Raw genomic sequence first — 10,690 nt, 5'->3', positions numbered from 1 at the left:
TCACATTAAATTGTTCCTAATTTAATGTTTAAAAGCACTTGAAAAAGGCAAAATCCCATGTAAAATTAGGGCAACAAATTGTATTTTCATTACTGGAAATAACCATATTTTTATGAGTAAGTTATTTTCTGTTATTTTACGGTATTATTTTGGTGCCCCAGCTGCCAGAATATTACTGTTTTTTTAAGATGTTTTTTCTAACAGTGTATGGCTGTTAAAAGATATATAACAATATGTGGACAAATCAGTTTAAACTTAATGACAATGATGTTTCATGATTCACTGATATTTAATATATGCTTTAGAATAATCATTAGTTAGAATTGCTGAGGTTATGACATAAGATTTATAGGTATGGAGTCAAGAACTGTTGAACATATTTAACTTAATATCATTCTGCTAACTAGACACAAGAAACATACAAAGTTATAATCAAACTGTGTCCACAGGGTTCACACATGGTATCTATGCTAACCTGGCATCTGTCTCGCTCCCCCTCAACTGTTTTTTTCTTTTCTTTTCCAAGATCCACAGACAGCGACCTGTTGTGCAACAATGACGTTGTTACACAACAGATTTACTGATGAGCATGAAAAAGATATGGTATTTATGTCAGAGGTCACAAGTGCGAGTGGGAAGGGAGAAGCAGCGTCAGCAGGAGACAGGAGAGGATGTGGAATCATTAGACTCAAGTTTTACGTCTCTGTTGATGAATGATGGTGCTGAGTGAGGTCAGGAAGAGGTGACGCTGGCTGATATAGTCTCATGTGCACTCACAAGACACCCGGATTTTATATTTTATTTAATTTTTTTAATTTAAGGTGCTTAATTTTTAAACATGTGTTTGGGATGTGTATTACTGGAGCTGACAAGTATAAAGGATACTTACTCATATTCAGAGTAACCACATTACTGTTGACCCGTATGCTCAGAGAAGAACTTCTACAGGCAAAAAACTGCTACTGATCGAGAGTAGGATGCAGCCTTATTATGAGTCAGGCAAACAATGATGATACTTGGATAAAAAACAAACAAACAAACAAACAAGCAAACAAACAAACAAACAAGCAAGCAAGCAAGCAAGCAAGCAAACAAACAAACAAACAAACAAACAAACAAACAAACAAAACAAAACTGCAGCCCCACCAAAAAGCCCTTAAGATAGTTTAGGTAACATCATGCACACGGACTTGCCTCGCTCTTCTCATGTCATATACCACAAGCCTTCTCAGCTTGGTTGTATTGTTAAGCATCTCTGCCTGCTCTTTCAAGCCCATCATCCTACTAGAATCAGATCATCATGAAGTCAGGATATAAGGTCCGATGTATAGGGACATAAAAGTGATCTAGTCCTTACCGGGTCTTAAAATTAGGCAAAAAAGCTAAATAAGCTGAGATGAGCACAATTAGATGCAATACCTTGAAGTATTTGTTTACTGTATAACTTTATCAGCGTCTCACATTATTGTTGAAGAATTTAGACTCACTCTTTTTTTTAATATTATTTCAATTTGTTGAGGTTTTACAGGCATTTGTTTATGTTCAACTCTCTTAAGGACTTTGGTTGGACCATTGCAGCATGTTGACTCTTTTTCAGCTATTCTGTTATTGCTGTGCTTGGAATCTTTAGTCTTTGGAAAGACGTTCCCACATTCGACTCTAGAATACTTTGGTATTCAGAGAAATTGATGGTTGAATCAGTGAGTGAAAGCTCCTATAGCTGCAAAACAAGCCCAAATCATCATCCCTTCACCACCACCACCAAGGTGTTTGTGCTGATATGCTGTGTTTGGTTTTTAGTAAGCGTGGCTCTGTGCACTATGGCCACACATCTCTACTTTGGTGTAGTCTGCCCAAAGGACACTGTTCCTGAAATCTTCTGGGTTGTTCAGATTTAAGTTACAATTGTAAGATCAGTGCTGATGTCTTTCATCCTTGACACTGTGTTAACACATACCTTAATATTCCCGACCAACAAACTGCCAAAACATCTGTTTTTATAGAGGTGCTCACACATGCTCATAATCTGTTAATCAATAGGATCTGATAAGCAGTAGATCCTATTCTCTTGAGTTTCTCACACATTGCTTTTGCATTTTCACTCAGTTTTTGCTTTGTTGCAGTCGCCTAATTTTAAGCCCTGAGAATAGGCAGAGCTTCTGGGGTGGAGCCAGGAGACAGGGTACGCCCTGGACACGTCGCCAGTGGAGACAGTCAACCATTTGCATTTACATCCACAATTTAGACTTACTAACTGACCTAACCGCATGTCTTTGGAATGTGGGAGAAGGCCGGAGTATCCGGAGAGAACCCACGCAGACTCAGGGAGGACATGCAAACTCCACCCAGAAAGGGTGGAACTCGGGACCTTCTTGCTGTGAGTCAACAGTGCTAATCACCGCACCACCGTGCTGCTTCTTTTGACCATGACTGCATTTATGAAATGAGCTATTCAAATGTCACCTGCTTTATTTTCAGCATACTTCATTGTCTTTTCAATGCTCTGCAAGGGACATTGGAGGGAAAAAAATGAAGATGTTTTGTGAGATCCTGCAGAGAAAGACTTTTCCCTGCATTTACCAAACTTTCATTGGTACCTGTGAAGCTGTCCAGAGTACTGCAGTTGGTTGTTAGTGGATTCAACTAACACCTTGCACTAAGAACTCTCTTCAGATGTCTCTCACTTGCATAAAAACTGTGTCTGCAGCCAAGCACAGGTTTAATTTCATAGTTCAGGCCAAATCTATGAATCTCTCCCACGGGTGTGTGTCCTCCATTACTGTGATTGTATCCAAGGTTTCAATACTGACATGGAAGTGCATGGACTTCAATCAAAGGCTTTTGCAGGATCTTCAGGGGTTTTCTTTCCATTTTTTTTCTCCAATTTAATTTTGTTTGTTTTTAGTTAAAGTCCACGTCTATTTTATAGCATTTTTATTGTTTTGTCACTGGAGCTGAAAAGCTTTTCATATTTCAATCATTTTAATGATTTAATTAAATCTGACATGTGTAGCCTCACCAATCAAATTAACATTTAAAATGTGCTTGAAAAAAAGTTCAGACTTTTAAAACTGATTTTTGGAAACATTGTTTTTTTAAAAAAAAAGGCCGTCATTTAATTTAGTGAAAATAAACATTGTGCATGCAGAAATCTTGGTAACATTAATTTTCTTTAAATGTTTCTGAAATGTTCTTGTTTCATTCTTCTTTGGGTTATCACATTTTTAGCTTCTGCTTTTCAAAGTTTATTGTGCAATAAAAAAACATCTTAATGATAATCAGTATTGCTGGAATCAAATACAATGAACAGGTTGGACTATAAGTCAACATAAATAACTCCCCATGAATGTGAAAACATTACACCCAGTGAGTTCTGGTGCACAGGTCACGCTCATGTTTACCCTTTTTTTCCACCTCCATCTGGGATCAGATAAGCTGTCTTTTGGGGTCTAATGTTGTGAGTTTGTGCTAATTCCTACCTCAGTTTTGGGTTTCCTGCAACACCTCTTCCTGATGGGGTACAGGACACAACGTGCTTACGTAAATAAGCCGGGGGAGAAGGCACAAGGAGCCAAAGGTGAGACCCTGTTGCCATATTTCACAAGAGTAACCATTGTTTAGTTCCAGAGTTACTCCTCGCCATGTAAAGCAGTTTCCGTTGTTGCAAATGGCCCGAGCCAATAAATTTGTTGTTAACAGCAGGAACAGGCAACTTACTGGCAGGTACAGGACAAAACAAACTGGGAGTCTATCACCTCTGTTTGTGGGCAGAAACACCAGCAGACACAAACAAGCCTTCATTGGGAAACTGCTCCAGAATGTGTTAAAGTTTAAGTGACCGTTTCAGTTTTTTGATGTTTCCCAAATGGTGAATTTGGAGCAGAACATAACAGAAACACAAACAGTCCAAACATTTGAATTTCTTACAGTTGTGTGTTATGTTTCCAGAGACTAAAGGTGAGGCTTTCCTCATAAATACAGCCTTTAAGGATGTCCGTTTGTCCACCCTGTTTTCCATGAAAAGAGCCTCACAGTCACTCACTGTCATATCCACTCTCTCTTCTATCTTTTGCCTTCCACCTATTTTTACCCTCTTGTGAGTGTCAAGTTCCAAAAACGCTGCAAATGTCAACTAGCAGATAACAAGGGAGAAGGCTAATGAGTAATTCTGCCAAGGAATAATTAACACATAAAAACGATCGTTATTTTTATGAGAGTTTTGTGTCTGAGAAAAACTAAATGTGCATGGTACCTCAGGGGAATGTTTCGGATCATCAGTCTAAATGTTTCTCTAAATTAAACAGTGCATTTGAATTATTTTAAGCTTGCCCTTTAATTTTACTTCCTTACACTGACTTTTCTGCACTTTTTAATATATCCTTGCGTGTAGAGACTCCGGGTACTGTTATTGTCTAAGCTGAAATCATTAGTTCATATTGCAGGACTACAGACGTTGATTTTGCCATGGCTGTGTGATGTGGGTTTCCACCACACTGACTGAGACTCTTGTAATGTTTAATAACTTCCGGCCAGTGTTCACGACTGAGGCTGTTCTATAAATGTGAAATAAGCTGGTGCAGCTGTGAAGTGTACAGCTCTCAGCCTCCTGACAGGTAATGTTGTGTACAAGCAGAGCAGAATTTATGGAAAAATATCTAATTAATAAAAGAAATACAGCTGGAGATTGGCTGCTAACATGGAGGGTGCATGTACTTGTGCGTTTATTGGTATTTCAGTCTCCTGTGAACTTCCAGATACAGATTGGGTCTATAAGCAGTGGTTGAGCCTAACTTTTATCACAGGCGTGGTGAGCCTGAGACCATTAATTACATTTGCATGGCACAGAAGCAAAATCATTATTATATTCGTTTTATTTTCTGCATGGCAAATCACTGCGTGCTGAACAGTCAGCTAATCTTGTACAGGGTTGATTGCAATGTAAAGGTACACTATGAGGACTCACAGTGAAACAGCTGTGACTGTCAGTGGACTATAAAACATGGAATGAGTGTAAATGTGTTTCATCAGCCTGTCAATATGTTATGTTATATATATTCAATTTAATTCAATTTTATTTATACAGCGCCAAATCACAACAGCAGTCGCCTCAAGGTGCTTTATACTGTAAGGTAGACCCTAAAATAATACATACAGAGAAAAACCCAACAATCATATGACCCCCTATGAGCAAGCACGTTGGCGACAGTGGGAAGGAAAAACTCCCTTTTAACAGGAAGAAACCTCCAGCAGAACCAGGCTCAGGGAGGGGCGGGGCCATCTGCTGCAATATGTATATATATACATATACAAATTTAACAGTTTATTTTCATATGCCCTCTTTGCATCTCAGTGCAACATTTTCTTATTGATGCTAGTCACAGAACAGACTAGCAGAGGTAGCTGGAGGCTGTTTTCCAGATCTCTTCATCCACCTGCAAAGTCCTTCTGCAAGTTAGTCTTGCCATTCTGTGGCCACTTTGAATAACCATTTTTAAATACACTATCATTTCTATGGTCTCCCTCTGAGGCATAAGATCTGTATTTTTTAGATGCACTTGTGAAATATGAAAAAAGAAAAAGTTTGGGAAGATAATGTTTAAGTTGAAAAAAAAAAGCTTTTGAAAATGCTCTTTTGTGCTGTTTGCACAATTCTCCCATAGATCACAATTTGGGATTTTTGGACTTATTACACAGCAAGCAGCTGTGTGCTCTTTGTTTTTTACACCTTACCTTTTTATTCCAATTGTTTTTGGAAGACATACCGACACATATTAGAGCGGAGGAATATCCCAACTTTGGGATAAATAAAAGTTGACACTTCCAACCACCATTTGTCGACACGTTTTGCCTGTGCGTCTGTAACTAGTCAGACAAAACAATACGCATCTAGAGCTGCACTTATAGCACTGCCAAAACACAGTCTCGTAGTTTTTGAGGCTTATAATTCACTTTCATTACTTCTGTTATTATGATCATTACCTGGAGGGCAGAGGTCTTCCTTCTGCTTATTTACTCAAGTATCACTGCTCGACTGGCGGTGATGCTGAGCATCCTGCCAGGTCTGTGAGGTTAGGGGATGTACTTGCATAAATACAGACAATCGGGGCGAAAAAAGCATCCCCTTGTTTTTTTTTCTCACTATTATATGGACGTCAAAATGGTTTAAACAAAGGAAAACAAATAACTCTACAGGTTGGGATGTTTACAGTGTAAGTGGCTTCAGGCCAAAGCTAAATATTTATATCCATGGATCCACCCAGTGTCACTTTTAACACTGATGACATGGCTCAAGAGTAAACGGAATGAATTCTCATGCTTGTGTAAGGACTGTTGACTAATTTTAAGAAAAATACTTTAAGATATAGTCAGAGTTTATTTTAGATAACGTCCCCGCTTTGAACAAAGGTGAACTTCCTCTGAGTCCTGAGAACGATGATTTAATATGACCGCTGCGAAACAAACAGGCTGGCGTGCCGCTTCAGCGCAGCGTGGATTGAACGGGCACACACAGGCAGGGTCCTGCATCCCCCCCCCCCCATCTCTAAATAAAGATCCACTTGATGGATAAACTCTGATAACATAAATCAGGATATCCCAAGAGGAGTGACGAAGTGCACCATTGTTTTGGTTCAAGTGGGCAGCCATCCTGACAGACGGTGTACACTGGACATGGGAGAGGACAGGAGGTTCTCTCTATTGAGTTTTCCTTGATGGGTCAGGTCAGAGGCAGTTTTTCACACGTAGTTATGAAATCTTCTGACGACAGAACTGTCTTTTGTGTTCTGTTTGAAGGAACAGATGTTTTATAATCTTCATAAACAGGTATATGAATATGCAGAATGTGTAGGCGCTGGGTAAGGTAAATGTTTGCGTTTGCAGGCCGCATCTCACTGACACTCGAGCAGACTTTGTTTGCGCAAACGGTCTGAATGCAGAGCAGTCTTTACATTTTTGGATGTGATCATGATATTTAGATTGAAATATAGAAAGCTTGTTTAGAAGTAAAAGTGACTGAATTCACATTTTTACACCCAAATTTAAGAAATTAGTCGAGCATAACATTTGCACAATAAAACAGATTTTTCTGTTCAGGGATGCAAGTAAATATATGTATTTTTGGCAGCTTAACGAAAAATGAGCAAACCAGTAAACATATAATTATTTCTAAATAATTAAATATGATTAATAAATATGATTATTGATAATAAATATGCTTATTTGTCCACACTGATGGATTAAAAACTACAGAAACATTAAAAAAGGATTTCTTTATTTTTGTTTTTGTAAAATGACACCTGGGAGTTTTTGAAAGTTTGTCTTCTCACCACAAACAAGAGAATTTCCTAAATGTTGAACTATTCCTGTTAATTGTTGACTAAATGTTGAAGAAAAGTATGATTTTTGTGTGCTGCTATACAATATCACCTACATGCATCTGCTGTTGGTTCATTCCATGTCTGGCTCATTTGGCCAGTGTTAAACATGATAACTTGACAATTTCTTAAATAGCGCTTTTCTACCCCTGCATGATTTCTCATTTTGCAAATCGAGCTCAACACTGCCCCTAGCGTCCTGGAGCACCTCTGTTGTGTTTGTATGTGCTTTGTCTCCAGGGGCCACTGCAGACAGTAAATAACTACTTGTTACAACAAAGTCATGCAGAAGAGCAACTGTGATTGACCCTTGAAGCAGACAACCACATCAGGTGCTGCTACAAACAGGAAACTGAGGCTACGATTTGCACAGGCTCGCCTAACTGCACCATCTCAATCATCATGTCAACATGGACCAGATCTCTGAGCAGTGTTTCCAGCGTGTTGAATCTATGCCCCGAAGAACTCAGAGAGTTCTGAGAAATGGGTCAAAGCGACCGAGAGAAACTACAGTGGTGCCTTGGAGTTGGTGCAAGTAGAACTTTACTGCCATCGCCTTCTTTTTTACAGCGTTCAGAAAGAATGACACCAATAAAGGAAAACAAAGTGGAGCTTTCTTCTCTTTAATCCTTTTTAGACTCTAGTTCCTGAGGGCCGAGAGCAGGAAATGTAATAAAAAGTCACCTGATGACGGATTCAAGGATGATCTGACACTCGAGAGTTGACTATTTTCTGCGGAAATTCATGAGATTCTTGAGATGTTCTGTTGAACAGTCAAATCCAGAGTACACACTATAAATTGACATGGCTATTGTAAAACGGTCTGTGTTAATTCAGTTGTTTCCTGCGTTTAAAGGACGCTGTTTGCACAAGTGCATTAGCACGTGTCAAGGAGAAAGTCTGCATCTACAACAGCAGGAAAAAAAAAAAAAACAGTACTTCACGGTTAAGGCTGCCCCAAATCCTGTTCCTGAAAGTTCATTTAAAGCTTTCTGAAAGCTAAATAATATCTATGGAAGCTATTTGGTTTCGTGTTAAACATGCTGTTAAAACTTTTGCCCTCTGAGCAGAAACAAATCAAGATTTATTTCCGCGGATCAGACCAGCGATTCAGTAAGCAGTCATATCAGTCCAGACTGAGTTATGAGCACTCATTTAGAGAGGAAAAAACAAACACTGGAATGAATTGTCTAGACTAAACCAAACCCAGTGCCCGGAGCTGAGCCAAAACAAATGCCATTCTTGACATCAACACAATCTTAAGGGGTGTTTTTTCTTCTTTTGCTTCTTTTTTAATAGAAACCAAACAGAGTGCTGCTTGAGAAACAAAAAGAAAAACTTCTAACTGTCAAAAGTGCATGACAGTGTGAACAAAGACAGGGTACAGCTTGCTTCCAAAAACAAACAGCAAATACAGCCAGATGGATTTTCCATTGCAGAGCTGTGTTAATGAGAGGAAGCAGAGGAGTGCTTCCCAGGGATTGCATTGTGAACCTGTGCACCACTCCACCTTAACTGCTTGATCGAGGGAAACCTCCTAGAGTTTGGCCCTCATTTTTACCTGCCCTTCTCAGTCAGAGATGGTAATCCCCACATGGGATCACTTGAAAACAGCCGTCCAGCATCCGCTTTCAGCCTGCTATATAAGAGGATGTCTGATAATGCTCTTAGGTATATGTATGACTCAAAAGCTGAACTGCCAAACTTAACAGTTAGTTGATGCCAACTCCACTTAATGTTCTTCCTGTTCTGGCCTACAAATTCGTGGAACATATTTAAAAAAAAATGCACAGTGCAGTCCAAGGTCAGAAATATCCGAGAGCTATTGTGGGTAAACATCTTGAAGAAATATTTAGATATGTCTGAAATCTTTTTTTAACACATGTATGAGTCTTTGTTGCATTCGCAGTCTTGGAACTGATCATACAAAGTCTTAGATCAAACACATGTCGTTAGCTTGAAGGTGGTACACCTCTCTCCGGCTGGTCATGATGGAAACCAATAAAAGTGGGGCAAAGGAGATAAACAGCCCACTGTTTATCTTCCATCTGCAATAGAGTCTGTTGTCTATCCCAACTCTTATGAACGCAGAGGCGGGGTACACCCTGGAGAAGTTTGCTAGTGTGTCAGAGGGATAATGCATAGAGACACACAACCGTTTGTGCTCACAGTTACACTGACAGCAAATTTAGAATCATCATTTAAACTCACATTCATGTCTTTGAAATGCGGGAGGAAGCTAGAATGTCCGCAGGGCTCTCTCCTAAAGACCAATAACAGGAAGAAAAAAGGGCCGCATCCAAAACTTGTTCGCACTTTGGCTCTGTTTTGATAGAAAGGTGAAAACCCAGTGAAATCCTAACTCTAACAGGTTGTCTAAAGAAATAAAAAGGACAAAGACGTGTGTTCAGAGTTTGATTTTTGCATTTGTTAACTGATGGGGAACATTTCTCTAGACTCACCTTTAATCGGGATTTCTTTGTTTTTTTGACATAGCTGCTTTGAAATCCAGTCATGATGTTTCTTTCGTAAATTCTATGTGTAAAAGACATTCTGCATATAAAAAAAAAAAGTATCTCTGGCTCTCTTCCACAGTTTGTCTTTCTTCCCGTTTCCCTCCTCTCATCCTCAGCAGGTCGTAACCAGGGTCTGGTTCTGCCGGAGGTTTCTTCCTGTTAAAAAGGAGTTTTTCCTTCCCATTGTCGCTAAGTGAGTGCTCGGAGGAGGTCATGGGATTGTTGGGCTTTTCTCTGTATTATAGTAGAGTCTTTACCATATAAAGCGTCCTGGGGAGACAGTTTTTGTGTTTTGAAAAGCACAAAAACAGTGTGTGACAAAGTGGGTGAGAAGACCATTTGTCTACATTCTTAGTTAACATTCTTGTTTTGATTTAACCATATTTCACATGTAATCTGCAATAGGCAAACATCTACTATCCCGGGTTTGTTTATGTTCTGCACTTTTACAGATTATATAATATAACATCTTGGTTTAAATCAATTCATACAAGTTTGTTAAGTTAACATGTTATTTCTTTCAACTGTTAATTTGTGTTGTTTTGAACTTACCTTACCTACCTGTCTTGCAGAAGCAAAAGGAGGAAATGTAGTTTTACTTCCTGCTTTATACCTTCTGGGCTCATCTGAGGTCACAGGAAGAGACCAAGTGAGGAAGGGGAAGAATTCTTATAATTTAATAAAGTTGATTTTAAAGGGTTTATAAAGAAATAGATTTACTGTTGTGATATGTATTGATTACACCACAGAGTTTATGTTGCCAGTCAAGAAGAGTAGTAGAGGATTGAATATGATCATGTT

Source organism: Pundamilia nyererei, unplaced genomic scaffold (assembly GCF_000239375.1).
Source record: "Pundamilia nyererei isolate P.nyererei 1_Seehausen unplaced genomic scaffold, PunNye1.0 scaffold00097, whole genome shotgun sequence".
NCBI classification, from domain to species: domain Eukaryota; kingdom Metazoa; phylum Chordata; class Actinopteri; order Cichliformes; family Cichlidae; genus Pundamilia; species Pundamilia nyererei.
The sequence above is the reverse complement of the archived record's forward strand: the minus strand, read 5'-3'. Positions refer to the sequence as shown.